The following is a 23,485-nucleotide window of genomic DNA, read 5'->3' as shown; positions in this document are numbered from 1 at the left end:
CTTGGCCCATCTAGACTGCCCCCTTTTTTTTTACCATATTCTTTATCTCAAACATAATCTTATCCTTATCTCTTTGTAAGGATATCCTTATGTCTATCCCATGCATGTTTAAATTGCTCTACTGCTGTTAACCTCTACCACCTCTGATGGGAGGCTATTCCTCTTGTCCACTACCCTTTCTGTGAAGTAATTTTTCCTCAAATGTCCCCTGAACCCCCCCCCCCCCTTCCCCTCCAGTCTCAGTGCATGTCCTCATATCCTATTGCTTCTCCTCATTTGGAGAATGTTTCCCTCCTGGTGTGTCAATGTCGACAGGTGGCGTGACCGCATTATCACCATATCAACATTATGAATGTATATATTCAGTATATATACAGTATATATTCTTTGACTGTTTATTTGCCAAACTAAAATGACTATTACATTACTTCGTAGCACCCACTTCAAGTGAAATTATGATGGCCACCCAGTGGCTATAAATGTGATTGTTTAATTTAGATACCAATTTATGACCTTAATATATATATATATATGTCTAAAGATAGTCCCACATGCCAGTTCAATGGGAAGGAAGGGGGGGGGGGGCTGTGCAGCATAATGGCAGCAGACACTAGCATAAGTAACTATGGGGCAACTGGTCAACAGTATTTATACTGTGTCTATATAAAATTTCAGTTCAGTTCTCTCTGATTTTTATCAGAATTAATTTTCATCTAAAACTGCTAGAATAACCATGAAATTAAACATGTGTGAGGAACCTTTCTTCAAAAGAATTTTTTTGTCAGATTTGGGATGCCACAGCCTGGGGACACATTTTTAAAAGGTCCCTGCTGCCGTGGCATTACCTTCCCAACTAGTCATCCCTGGTTGGGGTTCCCTTGGGGAGTGGGGACCTCCCTAATAAAGCCCCCCCTCCCCCTCTTGGCACCCAAGTGCCATGTATGAAACCCGGGGCTGTCCCTGCCATCCATGGGCTGTGGATGGTGGGCTGATAGCCATGAAAAGTGTAAAACTTAGAAATAAATATTGTCTTTTGCTGTGGAATTACAGGTCCCAATAAGCCTCACCCACATGCTGGTACATGGAGAACCACAAGTACCAGCATGCGGGGCATTAAAGGGCCCACTGGTACTTTTAGTTTCACAGTAATAGAAATATTCCAATAAAGAAATGACACAGACACTGTGATAGTAAAACTTTAATGAATCACACTTGCACACTCACACATATACTTATCTACACCCCAAGCAGCCATTCACGTCTCCTTGTCCAGTGGAAATCCATACAGTACCTGTAAAATATATATATATATATATATATATATACACTGCCCAAAAAAATAAAGGGAACACTAAAATAACACATCCTAGATCTGAATTAATTAAATATTCTTATTAAATACTTTGTTCTTTACATAGTTGAATGTGCTGACAACAAAATCACACAAAAATTATCAATGGAAATCAAATTTATTAACCCATGGAGGTCTGGATTTGGAGTCACCCTCAAAATGAAAGTGGAAAAACACTACAGGCTGATCCAACTTTGATGAAATGTCCTTAAAACAAGTCAAAATGAGGCTCAGAAGTGTGTGTGGCCTCCACATGCCTGTATGACCTCCCTACAATGCCTGGGCATGCTCCTGATGAGGTGGCGGATGGTCTCCTGAGGGATCTCCTCCCAGACCTGGACTAAAGCATCCGCCAACTCCTGGACAGTCTGTGATGCAACGTAGCGTTGGTGGATGGAGCGAGACATGATGTCCCAGATGTGCTCAATTGGATTCAGGTCTGTGGAACGGGCGGGCCAGTCCATAGCATCAATGCCTTTGTCTTGCAGGAACTGCTAACACACTAAAGCCACATGAGGTCTAGCATTGTCTTGCATTAGGAGGAACCCAGGGCCAACCGCACCAGCATATGGTCTCACAAGGGGTCTGAGGATCTCATCTGGGTACCTAATGGCAGTCAGGCTACCACTGGTGAGCACATGGAGGGCTGTGCGGCCCCCCAAAGAAATGCCACCACACACCATTACTGACCCACTGCCAAACCGGTCATGCTGGAGGATGTTGCAGGCAGCAGAATGTTCTCCTTGGCGGTTCCAGACTCTGTCACATCTGTCACATGTGCTCAGTGAGAACCTGCTTTCATCTGTGAAGAACAAAGGGCGCCAGTGGTGAATTTGCCATTCTTGGTGTTCTCTGGTAAATGCCAAACGTCCTGCACGGTGTTGGGCTGTAAGCACAACCCCCACCTGTGGACGTCGGGCCCTCATACCACCCTCATGGAGTCTGTTTCTGATCGTTTGAGTAGACACATGCACATTTGTGGCTTGCTGGAGGTCATTTTGCAGGGCTCTGGCAGTGCTCCTCCTGTTCCTCCTTGCACAAAGGCGGAGGTAGCGGTCCTGCTGCTGGGTTGTTGCCCTCCTACGGCCTCCTCCACATCTCCTGATGTACTGGCCTGTCTCCTGGTAGCGCCTCCATGCTCTGGACACTACGCTGACAGACACAGCAAACCTTCTTGCCACAGCTCGCATTGATGTGCCATCCTGGATGAGCTGCACTACCTGAGCCACTTGTGTGGGCTGTAGGGAGGTCATACAGGCACATGGAGGCCACACACACTACTGAGCCTCATTTTGACCTGTTTTAAGGACATTACATCAAAGTTGGATCAGCATGTAGTGTGTTTTTCCACTTTAATTTTGAGGGTGACTCCAAATCCAGACCTCCATGGGTTAATAAATTTGATTTCCATTGATAATTTTTGTGTGATTTTGTTGTCAGCACATTCAACTATGTAAAGAACAAAGTATTTAATAAGAATATTTCATTCATTCAGATCTAGGATGTGTTATTTTAGTGTTCCCTTTATTTTTTTGAGTAGTGTATATATATATATACATACAACCACCAATTGAATCAGAGGGCGCTCAAATATATTTTCGAAAAATGTACCAGCAGTTAGTGCAAATGACCAATTTACTTCATATAAAATTTCTTAAAAGCATACTTTGTGCTTAACAGATATAGAGACAAACCCTTACAGCATAAATACTTTTGACAATGATTTTGTGTCAACACAGTTTTTAGTAGGGTATTGTTTTCATCAACACGGGGTGGTCTGTACAGCTATAATAACAATCATTTCATTAGAAGTGACCGATCAATATAATGGTTTGCGATACAAATTTAAAATTTATAACATCCCAATTTAGATGATGGAAAGATCCATTCACAATTGGATGTCCCAAAAAAAAAAAAAAACACGCATGAATACGCTCCACCAGACAAAAGGGGATCCATGTGCACAGTCACACATGGATCCCCCTTTTTCCAAATGCCAGGTCTTCTTGTGACTTCTTTCATTTGGAGACCCACCAAACAATCAAGGTGCACCACATCATAACACTCTCCTGATTGGCTGTGTTCTCCTCAGCTGCCAATCAAGTGTAGTCTATGGTGGGAACCTGCGGTCTACTGCGGACCACAAGGTTAATTGAGGGCACTCACAAGAGTAACCTCAAATAACCCCTGTGGTCTGCAGTAGACCACAGGTTCCCACCATAACCTACAATGCAGAAATTCCCCTCCTCTTACCGCAAGAGCTGTCCTTTGTGTTTTTCTTCATGCATACAGCATTAATAAACGCTGATATGCATGCAGAGAGTAGCGGGATGCATCGCAAGCACAATGCGATGCATGCTGCATCCCGCCCACTGCCTCTAATTAACAGACAGCTGTACATTTGTTCTAATTCACTACTGAAAGGCAGTTCACAACTGGTGTAACTGGTGCTGTCAGAGTCTGCCTGACCTTGTGCCAAACTTAGGAAAGCACAAGGGGTGGGGGGCCCAGTCACAAACAGAGCAGAGGCCTCTTGTGCTTGTAGCCCTGTCACCATAGGCGTAGGTATCGTAGGTGCAGGGAGTGCAGTTGCTACGGGGCCCTGGCCACATCCAGGGCCCAGCCCTCCACTCCCCCTGCACATGGATAATATGCCTACTTGCTGTTGCAGGCACATCTGTCAGTGTTTTACGGGTAACGGATGGCTCTGACTCCCCGTTCTCACTGATGCTGGGAGTAGCCATGGCAGTGCTTAGTCTGGCTCCTCCCAGCATCAGTGAGGATGGAGAGACACAGAGCCAGCGGCCGAGACATTGGCAGCAGATGTGCCTGCAGCAGCACACTGCTGATAGAGGAGAAGCTGCGGGACACAAGAGGTGAGTGCCGCCTGCACAGTGTCTGGCGGTGGTGGTGTGGCGTGTTTGCAGGGAGCTGATGCAGCAGGGCTGTGAGCAGGAAGGGGGTGAGAATAAGTTGCTATGGGGCCCCATATGTCTTAGCTACGCCCCTGCCTGTCACCCACTGTTTCACCCTGACACCCTCCCCATCATCCTCTACCTACCCCTGCCTCTCTCTGTCACCCTCTGCCTCCTCTTACCTTCCATTGTCAACCTCTGACTCCTCCTGCCATATGCTGTCACCCCCTGGCTCTCCCTGTCACCAACTGCAGTGTGGTTGGGGTGGAGAGGATTCCCAAATTATATTTTTGAACCTGGGCCCACCACTCACAAGTTCTGCCACTGCCTCCAGTATAGTCCTTCAGACACATAATGCCCCATTGCACCCCCATCCCCTGTGCAGTATGCCCCAAAAACTTACATTAGCAGGATTCTCCTTCGTGGGCATGCTGCTTCATGGGTCAGAGCTTCAGCTGTAAATGCTCTAGCTGTAAGGGCTCTTTTGGTAAGGGCTGTGGCTCCCTGCTGGCCGCTTCGCACCGCCTCTGGCCATGACTCAGTCTATGAGTGCCAGTGGGCGGACAGAGGCAGAACGCCGGGGGATGCAGTACCGCCCCAAGTTAACCCCTGAACAGGCCACAAAAGGACCCCTGCCCGCGGGCCGCAAGAGGATGCAGTAAGGGCTGCACGCAGCCTGTGGCTGTGAGTTTGACACCCCTGTTCTAAATTGAATCTCTGATCCTGGTTATCCCCATGTCCTAATCCCTGTCCATCTGTCTCCTGGTAACCAGTCTGACAACTACGTTATTGCAAATCTCATAGCAAATTATCAGCTCCTGATCCAGTGTATACCAGCCCTGGTACCTAAGATCCTAGACAGAGAGCCGCAGCTGTGACCTGCGTGCCAGGTGCCGCAAAGCCCAAACCTCCTTGCAGGGGTCCCTGGTGAAAACAATGGCATGTTACTCCGCATGTTACGGATCAACAGCCATGATGTCCATCCGCAAGTTGCAACAGTTTGGATTTTATGAGCAACTTCTCCCTAGGCCAGTGGTTCTCAAACTGTGTGCCTTGGCACCCTGGGGTGCCGCAGGACCCTTGCAGGGGTGCCTCAAATGATTTATGGTCAATGTAATAGACAAAGCCAGTGCTGGTGGCTGCCAATCATAAAATATGTGGACACACAGAAGCAAATTTTACCCCTCACCACACAGTTGAACCTAAGGATGACATATAAACACAATTTACTTAATTTAATATTCCTTCTAAATGTCTCAATGAGAAACTTTTTGCCTAGGGGTGCCATGAAAATATTCCTGATTCTCTAGGGCGCTGTGATTCAAAAAAAGTTGGAGAACCACTGCAGTAGGCATTTGAGAAGGTTTGATAAATCTCTCCAACAGAGAGTGGATAATCCCTCCCCCCTTAATGAGGTAACAGTGTGTAAATACTTGCAGTCTATCTCATGTTTACTTTAGGATTACTTCAATGCTGACCTGGGAAAAACAAACAGGCTTTTGGTGACTTCAAAAGGATTAAAATTACATTCATCATGTGGTGTGTGTGGTGTTAGTGATTTTGTCAAAAGGGGACCCCACTCCCTGCTGTGTCGTTGCTCACGCAATAAGTCATTCTCTCCTCCTACCATGTGCTTGAGGCAACACAAATGCAGTATACTGTACATACAATCTACTAGCACACTACTTTTCTGAATGATGTGTTGAGCTATATAAAGGTTTCACACCATGTTACGGAAGAAAGCCAAATATAACGTTAATGTTTGTTTTGGTAATTAATGTGACATAGAGATCAGTCATGTTTTGCCTTAGGCAGAAAAGAAAACTCACACATTCTTGAAATACAAGTATTAAATCCCATTTGGGAAACTGGTTATCTGTTGGAAACCCATCCACGTAAGAGATGCAGTTACACTGCTGAGTGTATCCATCCTTTCTGCAGATTGCATTATGAAGCATTAATCCTGAAAGTGCTGCCATTTGCTGGTGACTGCATTCTGATGTGTAATTCTTAATCAATATTCCGGGACAAAATATGCAATAAATTAAGTTAAATTGGATGAATGTTCGAAGAGCTCAAATGTATCATTGTTGATCATGATGAGTCAATGTGTGCTGGAAATGCGGTTTTATAAGCTGTATTGATATACTCAGTGTAACAACAAGAGGTTTTTTTTTTGTCTTGTCCCTTATGAAAACAATTGTGGAGCAATAACCATTCATCTAAATAGTTTTAATAGATGTTTGGATGTAAACTACACAGTGTAAGGAAGCAGATTGAGCACTCAAACTGGAATTGCATTGAGATTAACTCAGAATGGTATCTGATTGTTTGGAACACCGACTGTCTTAGATTGATGTGGTTTAAAAGGCATGAGATTGGGTATAGATGTCTGTTTACTGGCAGAGCTATACCTTTCCTTAAGTTAGTTCTTGCAGTCCTGTGATGTGACATTTGCTGCGGGGATAAATTGGAATTCCTTTTGCGTGGTCCCTGTTTCAATGCTCTTTAAAAAAGATCATTCTTGTCAGCCGCCGTTTCCTCGGTTCGGCAATGAGCTGGATGGGGCTTCGGAGATTTCTGTGTAAAAAGCTTTTAGAGCTAAAGAAACAATTAAATCAAGGAGTCCTAGACTCAGCCTGACCCAGTATCTTTCCTAGAGGCAGCCCCCATCCATTGTTCATTAATTGAGCTCTAGGAGTACAAAGCAGAGTGACTAGTCTCCACACAGACTCGTGGTCTGAACGAAACATTGTATTCTACTGATACTTTTCAAACCAGTAGAACACATCTGTTATACCTAAAATACATATCTGTCTTACAAGAATAGTTAGGAGACATGTCAAAATGTTCCATTTAATTCATTTTTCTAAAATGAGCACGTCTACCTGTATAAGAGTATGTAGACCTGAATGGCAGGCTGATCCCATACAAAAAACATTTTCTTAGTTAATGCATGCAGGCTATAAATATTTGTTTTGCTCTATACAGGTGTGCTAAGTAGGCGAGTACAAGCTATTGTCCCCTGTTAGCCATTTCAGGCTCTCAAAGACGCTCTGCAATGTCCTCCAATAGGTTTACAGCCAGAAAGCCAGGAGCATAATATGATATTTATGCTTCTAAACCCCTCCCCACCCCCCCCCACCCCTCCCCCCAAGCCATCTGTGCATGGAATAGCCAGTCCATACTTGGAGTTTAGTAATTGCTTACATTCCATATAGAATTACATTTAAATTAGTTTCCAAAGTATTTTAGAATGAAGACAATATATTTATGTACTTTGGACCTAATTCAAGGTTGATTGCAAAATCAAAATCTTCCTCTAACGGGCAAAACCATGTGCAGTGCAGGTGGGGCAGATATAACATGTGCAGAGAGGATTTATATTTGGGTTGGGTGTGTTCAAACTGAAATCTAAAGAGGGGTACAGACGGAAAGATCCGTGCTTAAGATCTAAGCAATCTGACTATCTTAGATTGCTCAGAAGTTAAGCACTGATTTCTCCGTGTGTATGCAGGCACAATCTAGCACATCGCTCATTTCACTCGCTGGGTCAAATGAGCACCTCTCCCCTTCCCCGACCCCCACACAACACGCTGTGTGCTGAGTGGGGAAAAGATGTGTGCTGAGTGGTCTGTGATTGATCGCTCAGCACATATCTCTCCCCATGTGTACTGTCCTTAACTTGCAGTGTAAAAATAAAGCTGCCAGTATTTACCATGCACAGAAACAATATGTATCATGCACAGAAACAATATAACCCACCCAAAGCTAACTCTCTGTGACCATGTTATATCTGCCACCTCCCCTGCAGTGCACATGGTTTTGCCCATTAGAGGAAGATTTTACTTTTGCAATCAACCTTGAATTAGGCCATTTGAGCTGTATTAAAGATGTTTTTTATGCTTTTTTTCAATGAATATCTCCCAATATACTCCCAACATAGCCACCCTGCCCATGATCTACGCCCTTCCACAAACAGAGCCCAGTGGTTACAGGACATTTCTCTGGCTGCAGCTATTATACTACATTTTCTCCCATACAGTATGTCCAAAGGCAAGGGCGTAGCTACCATATGTGCAGGGAGTGCAGATGCTATGGGGCCCAGAGCTGAGAGGGGCCCACCTTTACAGTTACATGGGTTATACACATTTTTTCACCATTGGGTGGTACATTGGGGCCCTTACAAACGTTTGCCTTAGGTCCTACAATAGCTTTAGTTATTCCCGTTGATCTTCCCATTCTAACAAGGTATATGAACTTTCAAGTATTATAATGTTACATAATATGACCTGAGGTACAATATGAAGTGGAGGCACCATAGTGTGGCATAATATGAACTAGGGGAAGAACTGCAATGTAGCATACTGGGGGCACTGTATGTCATAATGTGAATTGGGAGTACTGTGTTGTATAATGCAGTGGTTCCCAAACTGTGTACCTGCCACGCTGGGGTGCCTGGGTTGGTGGTCCTGGACCAATTCAAATTATTTATGTTCAATGTAATAGGCAAAACCAGCACTTGTGGCTTCCAATCATAAAACATGTGGAAAAACAGAAGCAAATCCTTTCCTTCACCACATAACTGAAGCTAAGATTGATATATAAGTATAGCTTATTATTTAATATATTTTATGACTTTCTCAGTAACAAACTTATGGCCTAGGGGTGCAGTGAAATAAATTATGACTCCTCTAGGGTGCCTTGATGCAAAAAAGTTTGGGAACCACTGGCAGCCCTACAATGTGACATAATGTGGACACTACTATGGTTCATATATAAAACTAGGGCATTATTATGGGGAATAAAATTAACAACTATTGCAGAGAGGTGTCTCTCAAGAAGCATTGGCATATGGGCCCCTTCAAAATGTTGCTATGGGGCCCACAAAGTTCTGGCTACGCCCCCTGTCCAAAGGCTTTCAACCATTTTATAGTGGAACTATACAAAGTTAGTATTTTTGTGAAAGTGTGAATAGTTTAAATGCATAAAAAACAAAAATAAAATCCCTAATTGTTCACTGGTTATTGCTATATTTACAGTATATGTGTTCATTCCACATCCCAAGCCACTGCAGTAAATTAAAAAATTAACTTTTCTTAGCTGATGACATTTAAAAAAAAATAGCTGCAAGATCTACTTTTTAATTACAAATACAAATAAAGTTTAAAATAAAAAAATATTTAAGATAAAAAAATTTTTATAAAAGGCTTCAAATGTAAAAATCTAATCATAATTTTTTTTTTAAACTGTTATTGACATCCTGAGGTAGTGTTAGCAGAACTGTCTTCCTTGCTAGTGACCACCATATAAAACAAAGAGCATTGCAATGACCACCATATAATACAGAGAGAACTGCAGCGCCCACCATATAATCCAGTGAGCATTACAGTAACCACTGTATAATACAGAGAGCATAGTAGTGGCTACCATATAATGTAGGGAGCATAACAGTTCCCGCCATTTAATATAGAGCATTGCAGTGACTGCCATATAATAGTTTCTTTAAGAATTTTAGAAAACAATAAGTTAATTATGTTTATGTCTCATCCTTAGTTTCTTTAGTGTGGTGAGGGACAATATTTGCTTCTGTTTGTCCTCATATTTTATAATTGGCAGCCACAAGTACTGGTTTTGTCTATTACTTTGACCAAATATAGTTTGACTTGGTCCTGGACCACCAATCCAAGGCACCTCTTCTAGTGTCCTGAGGCACCCCAAGATGCCTAGGAACACAGTTTGGGAACCACTGCACTAATAGATATATCTGCAGATCAATGGATCAGAAAATATATCTATAGCCAGATCAGGCAGTGTGTTGTGCATACACACTGTCCGATCCGTCGTGACTGACATCACGAACTGGGCGGGCATTTACATGCACGCACCCAGTTTAGCCATCAATCACTGCAGTCGGCTGACCACCCATACACACTAGGATGTACCAATATATCTGTAGATATACTGGTCATCGTGTGTGCTGCAGGGCCAACGTAATATGTCTGTGAACGACGGAGTTCATCTCACACAACAACTCACCAATAGCATCCTCAGACGTTTCCTCTGGAAAAATCCAAGCTAGGACACTTTTGGGAAGAGCAGGATTGACTTGAGTAGCCAATTTATTTGCAAATTGCATTAAGAATCACTGGCCCAGATTTATCAAGCCTTGGAGAGTGATAAACAGCACAGTGATAAAGCACAAACCAACCAGCACCTTACCGTAATGTTACAGGCTGTGTTGGAAAAATGACAGTTAGGAGCTGATTGGTTGGTACTTTATCACCATGCTATTTATCACTCTCCAATGCTTGATAAATCTGGGCATAGGAGAAAAGCCCTAAATCTGCCCTAAATCTGTGTTAGGGGTTAGGCCATCTCCCTATGTAAAACACCCTAGGCCATTAGTAGTTATAGCATGGGGAAGCATATTTAAGAAGTGCTATCACAACATTGGACTTACTTAGCAATTAGTAAGTGACACTGAAACTGTTGTCAATTCTGAATACAGCACATACTAAATACATCTGCATAACTTAATATGGCTAATGTGTGGCTGTCACTCAGTTCTACAAAAAATCATTCATTACTTATGCATGACATACATTCCTCCTGACTGTAATGAGATTAAGAAAAATGTGTTGTTATTTTTTTTTCTTTTTTTTAGAAAACAGGAACGTATAACGACGTGTTTGTCAAATTGTGCTAATCTGATTCCTAATAATTATGTAATGCGTATGATGGATCACAGATTTTTCTGTATCTGTTTTAAAAAAAATTGTGTGTATCCTATAAATACAAGCTTGTGTGGCAATGGATCCTAAACATGGTCCTCGAGGCATACTTGCCAACTTTTGAGAATTAGTTTCAGGAAGATTATAGGGTCTTATTCAGGTTTGTTAGCAAACCAAAAAAGGCACACTAATGGGCAAAACCCTGTTGCACTGCACGTGGGGCAGATGTAACATGTGCAGAGAGAGTTAGATTTGGGTGGGGTGTGTTCAAACTGAAATCCTAAATTGCAGTGTAAACATAAACAGACAGTATTCATCATGCACAGAAACAATATAACCCACCAAATCTTAATCTCTCTGCACATGTTACATCTGCCTACCTGCAGTGCAACCAGGGACGGATTTAGACTTTTATTTAGGGGGGGGGGGGGGTTACTGTTTAATCTTGACTCCTCCCTCTACAGTCCCAACTCCTCCCATCTGCAATCCTAACTCCTCCTCTCTCAATTCTAACTGAACTTTTTGAGTGAGACTGAGATAGAGCTTTGTAATTGTTCGATGTACATGTGACTGTGCTATGGGGTAATTGTATTTATTAGCCCTAGTACCCACACACCAGCAAGTGAGGGGCAAATGCTCTGTAACCCTTGCTCTTCTGGCTCCTCTGTGCTGCTGTGGTATAAGCTGCAGCACATCGTTCTGCCTCAGGCTCTCCCCGGAGAGCTCTCTTTTGCTCAAAAGTGGGCGTGGCTATGACTGTGTAAGGGGGGGCGGACGCCCCCCCTAGATCTGGTCCTGAGTGCAACATGGTTTTGTCCATTAGTGTGGTTTTTTTTTGTTTGCTAACAAACCCGAACAACCTCCATAGTCTGTAGTACAATGTGGTGAGCGAAGCGTGGCTTGTTGTTGAGGGGGCATGTCATGCTCCACCCAAAGGGCATGACCAGCTCCACATATGGGCGTGTCTAAGCTTAAATGCTTATTGAAAAATATTTCTATAGAACATCAATAACAACATATTTTGGGAAATTTTGCAATTATTGGTACTAAAATTGCTGCCTACAATACAGGATTTTTCTATTCGCTGTGAAATTTCTTTTCTTCCAGTTTAGCACAATATACTTGATAAATGTGATCACAAAACCACAAAAGATAAGTAAAGAACCACTACAGTTCAAAAAGCAGCCTGTACAGTCTCTTCTCCAAAGAAGGTCTCCTCCACCCTTCACCAAAAATATATCACCAAACAAAGGCCCTCATTCCGAGTTGTTCGCTCGTTATTTTTCTTTGCATCGGTGTGATTTTCCGCTAACTGCGCATGCGCAATGTTCGCACTGCGGCTGCGTCAAGTAAATTTGCTAAGAAGTTTGGTATTTTACTCACGGCATTACGAGGTTTTTTCTTCGCTCTGGTGATCGGAGTGTGATTGACAGGAAGTGGGTGTTTCTGGGCGGAAACTGACCGTTTTATGGGTGTGTGTGAAAAAACGCTGCCGTTTCTGGTAAAAACGCGGGAGTGGCTGGAGAAACGGGGAAGTGTCTGGGCGAACGCTGGGTGTGTTTGTGACGTCAAACCAGGAACGAAACTGACTGAACTGATCGCAGTGGCAGAGTAAGTGTTGAACTACTCAGAAACTACTAAGAAATTTCTATTCGCAATTTTGAGAATCTTTCGTTCGCAATTCTGCTAAGCTAAGATTCACTCCCAGTAGGCGGCGGCTTAGCGTGTGCAATGCTGCTAAAAGCAGCTTGCGAGCGAACAACTCGGAATGAGGGCCAAAGTTGGAAATGGGACTTTAGCTGGCGCTTCGCTGATCACAACTGTTTCTAAAGTAATAAATATTCATGTGTTTTCTCCAGTCCAACAATTCATGTTCAGGAGTAAAAAGTCACATATAGTGGGGGCGTGGCCTAGCTGCTGGGGAGTGTGGAAGTGCATGAAGAGAGCTCCTGCAGCACACGTTATTAAAATACCCCTCTCCTGCACTTTCTTGAACCCAGGGGGTATTTGGTGACCCCAGAGCCGGCCCTAACCAATATGATGCCCTAGGCAAGATTTTGTCTGGTGCCCCCTAGCACCACCGCTGGTTCCGCCTCTGACCTTGCACCTCTTTCAGAGCACCACCACCCCTTACCCATAGCAGTCCTTATTTTGGCGTCTGTACCCCCTATACTTTAAATAGGAACAGTTCGCACATTTGGCGCACAGCCCAAAAAGGGGTGTGTTTTTGCTGGCAAGGGGCATGGCCACACAATAGTAACCCCAATTCCAATTACGCCACACAGTATTGCAACTTTATTCACATTTGAACATGCGATAGTGTCCATAATTCATATTACATCCCACAGTAGTATCACTTTACCTTATAAACGTTACTCCTCACAGTAGAGCCCCTTATTCACATTACGTCACATTGAATTGCTCCTTATTCACAATACACCACACCCTATTGCTCTTTATTCACATTGGATGACACAGTAGTGCCCTTTCTATACGCAACGCCACATAGCAGAGCACCTTATACACATAATGCCACACATTAGTAATGCATTTATACACATAATTCCACACAGTAATGCCCCTTACACATATGAGACATCTTATTAATGTCCTTATAAACATAATGCACCTTACACATTATGACAACCTTTATTAATGCCCTTTTACACATAAAGGCCCTCATTCCGAGTTGTTCGCTCGTTCTTTTTCTTCGCATCGCAGCGATTTTCTGCAAACTGCGCATGCGCAATGTTCGCACCGCGGCTGCGCCAAGTAAATTTGCTAAGAAGTTTGTTATTTTACTCACGGCTTAACGAAGAAATTTCTTCGTTCTGGTGATCGGAGTGTGATTGACAGGAAGTGGGTGTTTCTGGGCGGAAACTGGCCGTTTTATCGGTGTGTGCGAAAAAACGCTGCCGTTTTTGGGAAAAACACGGGAGTGGCTGGAGAAACGGGGGAGTGTCTGGGCGAACGCTGGGTGTGTTTGTGACGTCAAACCAGGAACGAAACTGACTGAACTGATCGCAGTGGCAGAGTAAGTATCGAGCTACTCGGAAACTGCAAAGAAATTTCTGATCGCTATTCTATTCGCAATTCTGCTAATCTTTCGTTCGCAATTCTGCAAAGCTAAGATTCACTCCCAGTAGGCGGCGGCTTAGCGTGTGCAATGCTGCTAAAAGCAGCTAGCGAGCGAACAACTCGGAATGAGGGCCAATGTCCCTTACACATATGCTTCACATTATTAATGCCCTTATACACATAATGACACACATAGTGCCACCTACACATTTGTTACAAATTATTAGTGCCCCTTTGCACATAATGACACACATACAGTAGTACCCTGTTACACATATGCCGCACATAATTAATACCCTTATACACATAATGACACACATAGTGCCCCTTACACATATGTTGCACATTATTAATGCATTTTTACATGACACACATAATGCCTCTTACACATATTCTGAACACTACTGCACAACCAACCCACTCACATGCACACAGCACTCACACTGCCACTAACACTGTGACCTCTGACTCTGCTTGTATACAGATGTGCCCTCATAAATCTTGCCTCAATGCTAACGTTGGGCACCTTTTTCTTAATGAAAATGCATCTTATTTGCATTGCTATGTGGCTAGGATGCACAAGCAGATTCTGCTGATTAAAATGATATGCAGCATGCCTATATACTGTGTTAGACTGTGGCTGTATCTGCATATGAAATGCTACACGCAGAATATAGGCATGCTGCATATCATTTTAATCAGCAGAAGCTGCTGATGCCCCTAGGCATATCAGATGCCCTAGGCAATTGCCTAGTTTGCCTATGCCTATGGTCGGCTCTGGGTGACCCTCTACCCCCCCCTGAGCTGTCCGACTGTGAGCTGCGGAGTCGGGGAGCAAATTTGGAGCTCCTGCGGATTGCGGCCTACTCGCTCCTCCCGGCCCGGGGACTCGATTTGTGTCCGCTGCCGGAGCTGACCCCCGGGGACGTGGACCTACCCACCGATTGCTGGTGCCTCCCATCGGACCCTCCACTGCCGCAGTGCACTGCCTGGAGGCACCCCTGACATCCCAGCCCTGCTCGCTGACCCGGAGAGAGGCGAGCTGCGGCCGGCGTGCCCGACGGGAGAGACACGCGGCGGCCATCTTGCCGGATCCTCCTGCGGTCTCCGGTCATCCTCGGTGCCTCCCGACTGCCAGATCGAGTACTGGGCGCCCTCCTACCTTGCGGGTGAGTCCTCGTGTGGTCCGCTGCCTGCCGCGGGACCCGCGATTTCTGCGGCCTAGTGGGACCGGCGGCCCGCAGCTCCCGGCCTACCGCGACACGGCGCTTTGGGCCGGATACCTGGGGGACCTCCGCACTCTGAAGACACGGGACCATCTGCCGCCCTCCCTCCCCTCGTATTGAATCCCTGGTCACCTGCTCCCATCGGGGTCCCGCTGCACACAGCAGCGGACTTTTCTACCACCACCATAACCGGGACCAGTGGAGGGGAGGTCATCATTGCGGGGCCACATTTACATCCACAGCCTGTCCCCCCCTTCGCTTTCACCTAGCCTGGAGTGGAGGTCCCTCCCTGTCAACCGCAGGTACCTCCCGTTGCCCAGGATCCCCTGCCTGGGTCTCCACGGGCCTCCGAGACGGGATAGGGGCCTGACGCGCCTTGCACACACCTGGCTGCCCTCCCCACCTACTGTGGTGCCCGCTCCTCGGGAATCTACGCCCGCTCGGCTGCTCCGGGCCCGGCGGATGATTACGGGGATAGCTGCGGACCCGTGCTGCTGGCGTGTAGGTCGACCCTACCTCATACGCTCACCGCTGGGGTGACCTGCACGTTGTTGCCAAACCAAACCTCTCTGACCGCTTGGTGAGCCACATGGGGCTCATGGCTCCCTAAGCATAACGACCACGAAGTGACAGGGGGCCCTGCCTTACATATCGCATTATTCTACTACATCGATACGAAGCTCTGTGTTTACAATGTCACAAAAGAATCGCAAGAACTCTCAGACACCTAAACCTAGTATCCTGCGTGCCTGGGAGAAGGCCGGCTCATCCACCCAGAGCTCGCCATCAATTGAACAATCCTTTGATTCTGCTGACGTCGCCACCTCCAGCGCTCCACTAACCACTCAGGACATTGTGGCTATTGTTACGAAAACAATCCAGTCAGAAATGAGATCGGTTTTAACTGAGTTCAGGTCCGAAATAGCCGACTTGGGCTCCCGCACGGATACACTGGAGCGCAAGGTGGATGACGTCTGCCATTTTCAGACGGTGGTTGAACAGGAACTTTTGGATATTCGGGCTGATATGGAAGCGTACAGAGACCACCTAGAAGATATGGACAACCGCAACCGCCGGAACAATATCCGAGTCCGCAACATCCCTGAAAGTGTGTCCTCTAGCTCTCTCCCCGAGTATCTAGAGAACCTTTTTTTACAACTTGTTCCGGATGTCCCCGAGGCCCTTCTTCAGCTGGACCGTGCCCACAGGGCCCTTCGACCTAGACCGCCCCCGACTCAACCGCCACGTGACGTAATTATACGCTTCCATTACTATGCTACCAAAGAACGAATCATGCTGGCGGCAAGAGGGTTACCGTTGGTCTCGTATGCCGGCTCCCAGTTGCAGCTGTTCCAGGATCTTGCCCCCTCCACCCTCAAAAAGCGCAGAGATCTCGTTCACATAACCAAGATACTTCGAGCCCATTCCATTAAATACAAGTGGGGCTTCCCTTTCCAACTGCAGGTTACACAGAATGGGAAGACTTTTACAGTCAAGACCCCGACGCAAGGAGCTGATTTACTTAAAACTTTTGGCATTTTTGAAGATCTCCCTGAGTCGATCCGGGATCAGATGTCATCCTCGATCTCAGGCCCAAGGGCCCCAGCCCCGGAATGGTCTTCCACTTGAAAGATCTCAGACACTACATGACATAACCCTTGTTAAATGTGATCTATATGGTTTCTGAGTACTCTCTCATTTCAGTTTGCTATGTGCCCACATTTGTTTTTCATACGCTCTGCGTGGCCTACTGGTTGTGACGCCATGTGCGATGCTGTCCACTTGGCTTTTTATCTCTAAAGTTCGTTTTCATGTTTGTCCCTGATTAGCTTGATGTTTATTTGTTCTTATCCATGTTATCCTGGTAAGATTGATGTCTGTTTAGTGTCTGATATCAGTGCATGCTCTATCCCCCCCCCCTCATTATGTTTCTATCGCTCGCACTATCCCTACCTGTCTCAATAATACAATTCTGCTAGCTTCCTCTATTCCCCCTGTCACTTGGTTGCTTCCATTATACCCTTGTTTCCCCTATGTTTCTCCTCACCTTCCTTGTCGCTATGTCACAAGCCCACACCCCCCACCGAAGGATGCGCCCGGACGGCGCCTATCCTTTTCTTGTTAAACCCGGCCCTTCTACAGGAAAGGGTTTCTCCCTTCTGTATTCTTATACAGACTCTTTTCCCTTCTCTCTCTTTCTCTTTTCCTCCTTTCCTCCTCTCCATCCCCATGGTCGGTCCGGTCCCTTCCCGCCCCTCACTTTGCGTCGCCCACATTTCTTCCCACCATGACTTTGAAAGTTATCTCGGTTAATGCTAACGGCCTTAACTCTCCCACCAAACGAGCCATGGCCATCCAATTATTTAATAGACGAAAGTCTGATATAGTATTGATCCAGGAGACCCATTTTAAATCCCCACACCCCTCCATGTCTTGCAAACAATTTCCACACGTCTATTATTCAAACATGCCTGCCAAGCGCAGGGGAACCGCCATTATGATTCGTCGAGGCCTCCCTATAACTGTTCACGATACTGTCTCGGATCCTCAGGGCCACTACGTTATCCTCTCATGTTCCTATAACCAGGCCCCTCTAATTTTGGCTTCCATATATGCCCCTAATGCGCAGCAGGGTTCTCTTTTTACGGCCTTCTTTGACAGCCTTTCCCGTCTCCCGACAGGCATGACTATAATTGGTGGAGACTGTAATGTCACTATGGACCCATTCCACGACAGGTCTCGCCCCGGTCCTACGGCTTCTACTCCCGCCAAACTGGCCAAGCGTCTACAAGCACATTTATCACTTTATAACTTGTATGACGGTTGGAGAACTTTGTATCCCTCAGCGAGGGGATTTACTCACTACTCCCCGCCTCATGACCTCTATACCCGTATAGACTATGTGTTCATCGACCGGGACACTACCCGTAAACTCCTCAGTGCCCAGACGCTCCCCATCTCCTGGTCGGATCACTCAGCTGTTTTGCTTGAGATTTCATCTTCCTCACCCCCCACTACCCGATTCTGGCACCTAAATGAATCTCTTCTACTCAAGAAATGCACTGTTGCTGATATTCCCACCGCGCTGGCTAATTATTATGCAGACAATGCGACCCCAGACATCCCTCCCTCCCTGATATGGGAGGCACATAAGGCCACCATTCGAGGCTACCTTATAAGCCTCTCGGCTACTCAAAGGAAAATTGAAGCACAACGGATCCGAGTCTTAGAATCAGAACTTGCTGCCCTGACCCTTCTGCATCAACGCCGCCCCAGAAAGAAAACGTATTCCAAACTCCTAGCAGTTAAGGGTCAGTTGTCTCAGATTCTCACCAAGAAGGCAGTCAAGGCACTCTTGTGGGCACGTCAGAGGTTCTACGAGAAGTCAGACAAGGCTGACACTTTGCTGGCCCTGAAACTCCGAGCGAAACGTACCCAAAATCGCATTGTCTCTCTACGCTGTGCTGACGGTTCCACCACGTTTGATCCGACACGAATGGCTTCCCAATTTCGGGATTATTACACATCTCTGTACAACCTCCCCTCCACGTTGGACGCTGATTCTTATCACGTCTCTGAACTATGAGACTATCTATCCGCTTGTAAACTCCCTAAGCTCTCCGACTCGGACGTGTCGACACTTAATGCCCCCATCTCCACAGAAGAAATTTCAGTGGCCATTCAACAGCTACGCCGCACCGCAGCACCTGGCCCTGATGGCTTTACTGCTCTGTATTATAAAAAATTTACAACCCCTTTACTCCCCATGCTTCAATATCTGTTTAACTCAGTCCTGGACGGGGGTTCATTCGATGCAGCCACCACTAGGGCCAATCTTATCCTCATTCCAAAGCCAGATAGGGACCCTCTGGAGATGAAGAACTATCGACCTATCTCGCTCCTAAATGTCGACCTAAAGCTTTTTGCTAAAATCCTGGCAAACAGACTGGCTCCATTTTTGCCCTCCCTCATTCACCCCGACCAGGTCGGCTTTATTCCCTCTAGACAGGCCGCAGATAATACCAGGCGTCTCATCGACCTTATCCAGTTGGCACAAGATAAGTCTCTCTCGACTCTAGTCGTGGCCCTCGACGCAGAAAAGGCCTTCGACAGGGTGGCCTGGCCATTCTTACAGCAGACGCTTCTCAATATGGGCTTGCATGGGGCCTTTTATAAAGGTGTTACATCGCTATATCAGAATCCCTCAGCCTCCATATTAATTAATGGCCTGTCCTCCGACCCTCCACCCATACGTAACGGCACCCGACAGGGCTGTCCCCTTTCCCCCCTGCTTTTCGCCCTCATTATGGAACCATTGGCAGCTAGAATTAGGCTGAACCGTAATATATCTGGTATCATGTCGGGAACCCAAAATCACAAAATCGCACTGTATGCCGATGACGTAATCCTTACCCTGACCGACCCGTCCACCTCCCTCCCACATTTGATGGAGGAGATAGCTACGTACAGTCGGTTTTCAAATTATAATATTAACTCGGACAAAACCGAAATTCTGGCCTTGCATGTCGCGGACCCGGATCTTCGGCTCCTACAGGCCTCCTTCCCATGTACTTGGCAGGCTGATAAACTCAAATACCTGGGCATCTACTTAACTAAATCCTATTCTGGTCTTTATGCTGCTAATTTTCCCAGATTACTATCCTCTATTAAATATGATATGACCAAGTGGAACAAATATATCCTGTCCTGGTTTGGACGAATGACGGCCGTTAAGATGACTTTACTACCCCGTCTGTTATACCTGTGGCAAACTCTCCCCATCCACGTCCCCACCTCAGTTCTTAAAAATCTTCAGGCAGATCTTACCAGATTTATCTGGGCAGGGCGGAAGCCCAGAGTAAAGATGCAAAACCTTCAGAAGCACCGCCTAGAGGGGGGTCTGGGAGTTCCAGACCTTCTTAAATATTATAGAGCTGCTCACTTAACCACGTGTGTCCTTTGGCACGAAAAACCTGGACATAGAGTCTGGACACATTTGGATACTACCACACTCCAAAGGTATTCCCCCTATAGCCTGCTCTGGTGTCGGCCGAATGGTCGTCCTCCCGCTTCCTCTCTGTTGCCAACGGTGCGATTTACCCTTTCCATCTGGGACCTTTGTTCTCGAATTTATCGGCTACGTTCCTTCCATCCTCTACTCACTCCCCTGTGGAACAATCCTGATTTCCCGCCGGGGGAGAACCATCTGGCTTTTGATTCATGGACTAGCCATAATACACTCTTCCTTCTGGACATCGCTCCACTATATACGTTCCCCACATTTGCTGACTTGCAATCCCGTTTCTCCCTCCCGCGCTCAACCTTTTATCAATTCTTACAGATACGACACTTTTTTACCTCTACCCCTAGATCACCACCCATGGGAGGTAAATCGAGCTTTGAATCCCTGTGTTGCACTTGTCGATCAACTAAAGGCTTGCTCTCAGCTATATATCAAATCTTGTTGGCTCACAATTCGCCCCTGAAAAAGTCACGAGACGGCTTGGGAACGGGAGGTGGGTGAAACCCTGACGCCAGATGATTGGTCTGAGATCAGGCAGGAAATCTCTACGAGTTCCATATCAGTTCGAATGAAAGAAATGCCTACAAATTATACTATCGTTGGTACCTGGTGCCCTCGCGTCTCCATTCAATCTATCCTTCCTGCTCGGATGGATGTTGGCGTCAATGTGGTCAACGCGGAACCCTGCTGCACATTTGGTGGAATTGCCCGCAGATTAAGGGATATTGGACTAGGGTCCATAAACTTATTTTTAACGTCCTTGGCCTAACGGTCCCGATGTCACCATTCTATTCCCTGATCTCTCGCCCAATACCTCACACTCCTCGCCAACAACAGAAGCTAACTAAGCATATTCTAAATACGGCCAAATGCCAAGTTGCGGCTAACTGGAAATCTATGTCACCCCCCACAATCCCTGCTACCATAAATGCTATATGGCAAACCTATAGACTAGAACGTATTACTGCGGTACTCCGTGACACCCCAGACAACTTTACTGCCACGTTGTCACCCTGGACGACATATTTTGGTGCTGAACCTCCGTTAGCTACCATATAAGATAATATAATTCATCATAATATCTTATCCAATTACTGTTAACCTGACGCGATGCTCCGGCGGTTGGGACCGACCGACCATCTCCCCCTCCCCTCCAGTTCTTTCCCCCCCTTTTTCGCTCTCTTTTCTATCGCTATGTTTACTTCATGCTCCTCTCTTATAATCTGTATTGTTTCACTAAGAGATATTCCTTCACCCTTAGCTACGGTTCATACCTGATGCGCAATACCACATCTTTGTGGTTCTCCATACATAGGCATACCTATCTGTTTGGCTTACCGCACCCTCGCTATCATATCTAGGTAGATATTCTGTTACTGCTATTTAACTGTTGACTGCTATATGTGCCATTGTGTGATACCTGTTATTCATACTTTACGAATATCTTGTTAAAAGTTAAAACTCAATAAAAACTTTTTCTCAAAAAAAAAAAAAGTCACATATAGTGAAGTACAGTTTAATAAACTTAAAACCACATGTACAATGACATAAACGAATTATGTTAAAATATTGTAAGCAGTGTCCACACAAAAGACAGCAGCTCCCTATGGCTATGCAAGAGGTCATTACCAGCTTGTTTAGAACTGTGTCACCAGTTCTAAATGCATTTTGGTTAGTGCAAGAGTCCCGAACGCTCCAGTTCCACTGATCCTCCTGCTGCCGTATGAGTGCTCTGCGTACCGCAGAACACCCATACGGCATCAGGAGGGTCAGTGGAACTGGAAGTGATTGGAGTGTCCAGGACTCTTGCACTAACCAAAATACATTTAGAACTGGTGAAACTGTATTTCACTATATGTGACTTTTTTCTCCTGTACATTAATTGGTGGAGTGAAGAAAACACATGACTTTGGAATGATAAATGTGATGCCTATGCAATAAATTCCAAATGCAATTTGACCTTTTGTAAATTATTTCTTTAATGATCATCCCTTGGTAAAAATGAATTTTAAAACTTTTTTGTATTTTCCTTTTTGTGTGTGTAACTAAAGATTACTAATAAAACATTCCACAGCTCACACACACTAGCAGATGCAGCAAATGCCGAGATAAGAACAGATCACACGGGCCAGGCAAACTGCATTGTCTGCCAGGGGTCCTACAAGGTTTTGCTGAGCCATTGAGTGGCTGCATACTGTTGATAGCTCTTCGTCTGTCACTTAACTCTTAGTACCTGCAAACCACCCCCACCATCACCACCTCCACCCCCGTACAGATGGTGCAGGAGTTACACGCATTTTTGGTGTACGTAACAGGGCCATATCTGCTGTGTTAAGTGTGCATGTTTCTGCAATGGCAATCATATAATACAAATCACCTGTTATATTAAATTAAAGTCCCTGAAAATAAGATTTATTTTGTTTAAGTAGGAATTAATGTTGCTATGTGGTACCTTGTGTAGAACTCATCCAAGCGTCTAAGTGCAAAAATATATTTTGATAGTACAAAATGAAAACCAGAATCTAAATATATATGTACATGAAATAGCACAGTTAGATGTGCCAACAAATATTTTCCAGCACATCATACTACAGTATTACAGGAGACAGCTAATTGCTCCTACTGAGTTTCCCTACCTCTTTCCAATAGCTTCATATTACTTAGTAGCATTGCCAATAACTGAGTACTTGACTGGAGGATTACATAGAGCATGCTCAGGAGCCAATAGTGGGTATAGCTACAGCAGTGACCTTTCAATGTTTTTTCTTCACAAGCCAGCTTGGTGTTGACCTGCCAAGAGTTTCTCTGTCATTACAGGAACTTTGAACGCAATATAATGAGGTCAGGAAGTGTTTGGGAGGATGGGTTTAGGATTCAACCAGAAAACAAGCTACTATTTGTTTTCAGAGTTGTTCATTTTTAAATGAATTACCTAAGTTATACTGTACACAGTGCTTCCTGGTTGATATATCAATCAATGGTTTAGAAGTATGTTAAGTTATTATGTTACACTGTATGTGTGGAATATGACTTACAAGGGTCATCCACTGATCGGAGATTTATATTCGCTGATGGGCAGAATCTCAGCAAACACTAAGCACAACATATTGTATCTTTCTTCTGCTGAAGCTTAAATAGCAATTATATATCACAGAAAA

The sequence above is a fragment of the Pseudophryne corroboree genome, chromosome 6 (assembly GCF_028390025.1).
Source record: "Pseudophryne corroboree isolate aPseCor3 chromosome 6, aPseCor3.hap2, whole genome shotgun sequence".
NCBI classification, from domain to species: domain Eukaryota; kingdom Metazoa; phylum Chordata; class Amphibia; order Anura; family Myobatrachidae; genus Pseudophryne; species Pseudophryne corroboree.
The sequence above is the reverse complement of the archived record's forward strand: the minus strand, read 5'-3'. Positions refer to the sequence as shown.